Genomic DNA, 6,758 nt, shown 5'->3' with positions numbered 1-6,758 from the left:
CATTATTTTATGAAACAATAATTATTTATTTCGGCAGTCTTCTTTTCCTGTTTAAAATTTTTTTATTTACGAAACCTGATACTGGTTTTGAATGAATTACTAATTAGGTTTAGAAGGCTAAGCGCGTTCTTATACTACTTACGTGTGGGGTTTGTTTCTGATGTTATTTTTCTATAGGGAAATTAATTTGAAGTATCATTAACGACATTATTTTATGCCGGTAAGTTCGTTCCAGATTATTAGGAGTTAATTCTATAGCATACATTCAAATTAAAAGAATTTATATTAGATGATATGTATTTATATATGCATGTATGTATTTATATGTATGTAGGTCAGAATGAAATATTGCGTTTCAATTTTAACTCATATCCACATAGGGGAAATCACAATACAATAAATAATTATTTACAGTAGATAATCTTACTTTAAAAATAGCAACAATGGTTCATTTTTTTTAGTATAACGTTTCATCAAGGGTAGTATATTTTCTTACAAAGTTTTATTGAAATATTATAATTAATTAATGTGTGAGAGCAAAACATTATTTTTAACCTAAAAACAGCAATTCTGCTGACTTATTATTAATACTTTTCAACATTTTAAAGCACGTTTATACCTTGAAATCAAAGCTTGAAGTTAATCAAACAATATTTATTAATATAAAATGTTCATTTTATAATATTCATAAATATTTGAGGCCATTTTATTGGACAATCCGTTTTCCAACAGTAGATAACCAATAGTAGATAATTGCCATGTTACGAAAACTGTCGCTCTCAAAAATTGGCAGCCCTGCGACTGTTTCGCAGTTGTTTTAGTTAAAGGTTTTCCTATTGAATAGAACATCAATTTTGGTTGTGTTTAAAAAAGTCCTTCGTAAAAGATCCTATTTTTAGGATTAACGTATGTATAAATTCTGCACTTTTTTTATCATCGCAAGCCATCTTAAATAGTTTAAAGATCAGACATATCGTAGCAATCGTACGAATCTCACGGAATTTCAGAAAAAACAAATGGCAATAATTTAGTCTTTTGTAATTTTTTCAACATCATTATAGTTTTAACTATTAATTACTCAAGAAAATGATTTTAATTGTAAGTATACTGATGATATATTAGAATTATTCAGAATTGAGTATTCTGACATGCCCAGGAGCAATATCAGAAATGGTTGTCGAGTGATAGAATGCTGTTGAATGGTTTCCTATCTAGTGTAAGTAAGTTTCACCTTCTGACGTTCATAAATAACCATTATTATCTAAAAAGTATAAAAATAAAGTAATTAAGTGTATTGTATAATGTATAACCTCAATCTAAAACATAATCTATAATGTTTGACTTGACTGAATGTTTATTCCATTTTCCATTTTATTGTATATCTATTTTTCACTGGTACAAAGTAATTATTTAATAATAGATAATATTTCACGAAGTTTTTCAAAAGAAAGTAATTTGATCAATTTTCAGATCACCTCCATGAATTTTAAATGTAGTATAGTAGATTTTATTCGAGTGCAACTTATGTGCAAATTCATAATTTTACCTATTTTGTAGTAAAAGAATCCTGAATAGTATAAATAAAAGGGCTTAAACTGTTTAAGGTTTAAATTGCTGCAAGCTTCTCATGATTTTCATAATACAGTATTTCCTTCATATCCGTAATTCGATTTCTAAAAAGAGTATCGCTACATAACGAGGAATTATCTATAACTATCATAATGGTTGAGTAAAATGAAGAGATTGAATTTGAATTTAGAACGTAAATCCAACACCCTTCATATTTTTTAATGTTTATTGTTTTCTAATATATTTAATATTTTTATTTGGCTTGTAGTTGTTCAGCAAAGAATCTGCATTTGCCCCGTCAGTAACTAATTTGCCTATGTAAAAACCAAAATCTGTATCGACAAATCAGGTACAAAAAAAACTCACTGAGAATAAACCACAAATACTAGAGCAAAAATGAAGTTGAACACTATGGTTACAAAATATTATAAAATGCGTAGTTTACTAACTGAAAGCAACAAAGTAGACTGTAGTTTGAAAACTACGCATTTCACAACATTTTGTAATTGTAGCTTTCCATTTAGTTCTTGCGCTAATACTTGTGGTTTCATTTAACAAAAAAAGTCGCCCAACATACTGTGTAACTATGTTTTTTAATTGTAGTACAATTTTGAATGTTCCTTCACAGAAGCCGAAGAAATCTAGTGTTGTGCAAAAGGTTTCTGAAAATAATGACTCCCAGGTAGATGAATTGGCCTGAATAAAAATGCTTCCACTTGACTTCAACTTGAATTGCCCCCAATCAAGACATGCTTAAGTCGAAAAGGTCGACTTGAGCATGTCTCAGTTTTGAGACGGAGCCAAGCATCAATTTATGTCTTGCAGACAAGTTTTTATGTCTTGAAGACATAAATTTATCTCTTGAGTCGTATTTTTATGACTCCAACACGCGCGCTTTATAACTTCGAGCATATACCTGCCCTAACAAAAAGGTTATTTCTAACAGTCATAAAAGCTAGTCTTTGTTAATGGCTAAACAATCTTGTATATTTTTATACAATATATAATTAAAAATTTGTTATAAGGACAACCGCAGGATTTCGCCGGGAGCGGGTGCTAATCTGGAAAATTGCACCCGCTTCCAGGCAAATCGCGGAAAAATTTCAGCCACAACCACGTCTCACGACCGTGAGATAGGTGGTTACAGTCTGTAAAGGAATCAATACGACGATCCAGCAAAAGCCTCGTGCACCCTAAGAACACGGAGCGACCCAAGGACAACCGCCTTATGCATTTTCCCCGCAAGTGTTCTCGCCTATTTTTGAAACGCAGGGATGCTTTTTAGGCCATTAGCAAGTGAAAGCTTGGCACCTCCAAGAGAATATTCCGGGTACAATCGTTGCAATTCTCTTATAAGGTCTCGATTCCTCTCTTTCTTTTCATCCTCCTTGGTTATGATGTTTTTGTCAGCTGGTGCCGAAAATTCGATAACGAACATCGTTCGCTTCTCGAAGTCAAGAAGAACCATGTCAGGCCTCGAGTGAGCAACAGAAACAATTGTCGAGAATATAAAGTTCCAGTATATGCGGCACTTCCTATTCTCGACAATTGACTCAATTTCCCTAAGAGCATTTAGAGGATCGATATTAAGGTTAATGCCGTGGGAGTGACAGAGATGGTAATAAAGCACTCTTAGTGCCGCATTGTGCCTTTGAATGTAGGTCGTTCCCGCGTGAGTTGGACAACTAGATAGTATGTGAGCTAAATGCTCGGGGTGTGTAGAGCACGCCCTGCAGCTATCATCGGGAATGTCTTGACTCAAAATGTGGCAACGATATGTTAAGGTGGAAATGACACCGTCTTGGCATGCAAAAATGAAACCCTCGGTACCAGACTTTAATCCGGGAGATTTAAGGAAAGCAAACGTTAGCTCACAAGACATTGACTGACCCTTCACATTTCTGTGAAAGATACCGTGCATCCTCTTATCGAGGAGCTGTTCATGAAAGTTTTTCTCTTCTGCTTTCTTAATCCGCTGCTTTGTACAGAAACGCTCTTTTGCCCCCTTGACGGCGTGAGATGTACAGTTGCGGAACGGAAGACTTAAGATGCATGCTTTTGTTCATGTGCATAACCTATCTTGTCCCGATATCAAGAGATCTGAGCTTGTTCTTCGTCCATGGAACTACTCCAAATGAATAGAGTAGTACCGGGACGGCAAACATGTTCCTTGCAGATACTTTGTTGCTCGCCGACAGTTCGGAAGACCAAATCTGTCGGATGAGACGTTTGTATCTGCTTCAGAGAGTATCCTTTATAGATGTCACATCCTGAATTTCCTTAGTATATCGTTCGACAATCCCCAGAGCTAGATGCAGTTGCTTTCTGTTTTTAGCATAGATCTTAAGATCGTCCATGTAAAATACATGAGTGACCTAGTATTTTCGATCTGCAAGTTTGCCGCACAAGTACCCGTCGGAATGGCGAACAATCCTATCATTTAGGATAGCTGTGGATATCTTATAAAGCGTGTTCAGACAAGTTATTGGCCTGTAATTCTTCGGGTCAGCTAAGTTGCCTATTTTCAGCAGAAGTATTGTGCGCCCTTCCACCAACCACTCTGGAATCGGCTCTTCCGACTTCACCTCCTCGGTAGTGAAGGGTGGGCATTCTTTATCAGGTGTTATGAGGGTAGCACATAACTCCTTGAAGCTATTTATATTTTCTGAGTCGAGAAGAGTTGGAAGAGTCGTGATGGGTCAGAGAGAAACTGTTGATTTTCTCTGACCCATCTCTCCCTTCGCTCTAGACTTCTCTTAGCGTCAGATAGTATCCGTATTCTCTTAACAATATGCTGTCTGATGGTCAGCAGCTTTGACTTGTTAAGTGTGTGATAACGGGTCCGGAGTTCGCGCGCGAACTTTCGAACCTTGGCCGTAAAATTCCTGCCAGATGTGATGTAGTCAATCATACACTGAACGCAGGACGCGTACTGTCTTGCCCAGTCTATCTTTATGGCAAGTTGATGCATTCGTCTTTTGGTATTATGATCAGCCGTTGGTTTTGTTTTACGTTTCGCATCGGCCAAAGCTCTCGCTGCATTATACACACAATAATTGATAGCCCAGAGGTCGGATTCTCCGGAAAAATGTCCACGAAGCTCGTCATCCATTTCAGCCAGATCTTTAGGCTTGAGAGAAACCTTGGTGTTGATGTCTCTCCGGGTCGTAAAGCATCGCTCTTCATCTATTGGATGCCTGACTGCAATTGGTCTTAGTGTCGCCTCTCTTTCTCTATTGCCGGCTTGTTATAGTTGTGGTAGAGTAGGCGTTCCGCCTACATAGCCCTTTTTACGGAGTAGTTCAGCATGGTTTCGCAGACGTTGCTGCGAAAAGTGCGATGGCTCCGGGTGTTTCTCGCACCACAGAGCATGCAGCCGTGCCATGTAACTTCTTCAGGGGCCACACTCGCATCGTAGCACTCTAGCAAGTCGTGATTCAGTCGCTCCGTCCACCCAAATGTTGCGAGATCCCGTCGATCCATCGCATTAGTCCATTTTCATTGGCTCTCCCAGCTCTAGATTGGTCGGCATTGTTGGCCGACCTATTGCCGGGAGCCCTGCGCGTTCTGTTATTTTGAACCGCACTTACTACAACTATGTTTGGTGTTGTCATTGTTGTTCCCACGAGAAGCTAGGGAAAGGGGTTCGTCCATCCTTGTAGAGCCCTGCATGAAAGGATAAGGCTGCGTACTCTGAGAGGTCGCCCGGTATCCCAGAGTCACCGTTCTAGACACCTCACCCAGGTGCCATTCAGCTTTCGGCACGGTTTTCATACCTCCGCTTGGGGGTTAATTCCTTCGGGACCACCCCTGGACAATTGTCCGCAACTGCCTATTTATTTTTGTAACCATTTTCAGCAGAAACCCTTGGTACAGGGACCCTCTATCCGCAACTCGAGGACGCGTTCGGTGGCTTTGTCATAGGCTCTTCGGTTTGATTCTAGAGGGATCAAAACCGAACCGAATATACTAAGCAGTCTGATAAGTACCTGAAAATTCTAAGAGATGGCATTAGTATTCACTAATATTAACCATTTTCGTCGAGCTTGATCCTTCAAATGACGCCTGTCAAAACTTCAGCCATTTATGTTTACGTATTTACAAGTTACAGCACTGAGAAGCGACTAACCTCCGAGTTTTTTTTAATATGGAAAAATCTGAGTTTCGAGTTTTGTTCGACACTACTATCTTCGCAAGAAAACGATATCCGAGACCAAGGCCAAGCTGGATAAGTATTACCCGGACTCTGCATCGTCGACTGGAACGATTCATAAGTGGTTTACCGAGTTTCGTTGTGGCCGTACGAGCACAGTTGATGCTGAACGATCTGGGCGCCCAAAAGAGGTTACTACACCAGAAAATGTCAAAAAAATCCATGATATGATGTTGAATGATCCCAAAGTGAAATTGAGAGAGGTAGCTAATGCTGTAGGCATATCATTGGAACGTGTGAGCAATATCGTGCATTCGGTTTTGGGCATGAAGAAGCTCTGCGCGCGATGGGTGCCGCGTTTGCTCACAGTGGACAAAAACGAATTCGTGTGACAACTTCCCAGCAGAATTTGGCATTATTTTCGCGTAAGCCGACCGAGTCAACGCAACAGGCAAAACAGTGGGTTCCACCAGGCTAAAGTGCTCCGAAGCGTCCAAAAACGCAACAATGGGTCGAAAAGGTTATGGCCTCCGTATTTTGGGATGCACATGGCATAATATTCGTGGACTATCTTGAAGACAGTAAAACCATAACCGGAGCATACTATTCATCATTATTGGACCGATTGAAAATCGAAATCGCCGAAAAACGACCGCATTTGAAGAAGAAAAAACCGCTTTATCATCACGACAATGCGCCTGTTCATTCATGCTTAGTTGCACAAGCAAAATTGCATGAAATCGGCTTCGAATTGAATCCTCAGCCACCGTATGCACCGGACCTGGACCCCAGCGACTATTGCTTGTTCCCTAACCTGAAGAGATGGCTCACCGGTAAGCGTTTTTACTCAAAAAAGGAGCTTATAGCTGAAACTGAGGCGTATTTTGGAGACCTTCCGATCGAATACTTTTCGGACGGTATCAAAAAGTTGGAAAATCGTTGGACTCTCTGTATCGACCTAGAAGGAGAGTATGTTGAAAAATAAAACCGACTTTGGCCAAAAAAACGTCTCCGTGTTTCATTTTTCAGGGACTTA

This window comes from Belonocnema kinseyi, chromosome 3 (assembly GCF_010883055.1).
Source record: "Belonocnema kinseyi isolate 2016_QV_RU_SX_M_011 chromosome 3, B_treatae_v1, whole genome shotgun sequence".
Taxonomy (NCBI): Eukaryota; Metazoa; Arthropoda; class Insecta; order Hymenoptera; family Cynipidae; genus Belonocnema; species Belonocnema kinseyi.
This window is presented reverse-complemented; position numbering follows the sequence as displayed.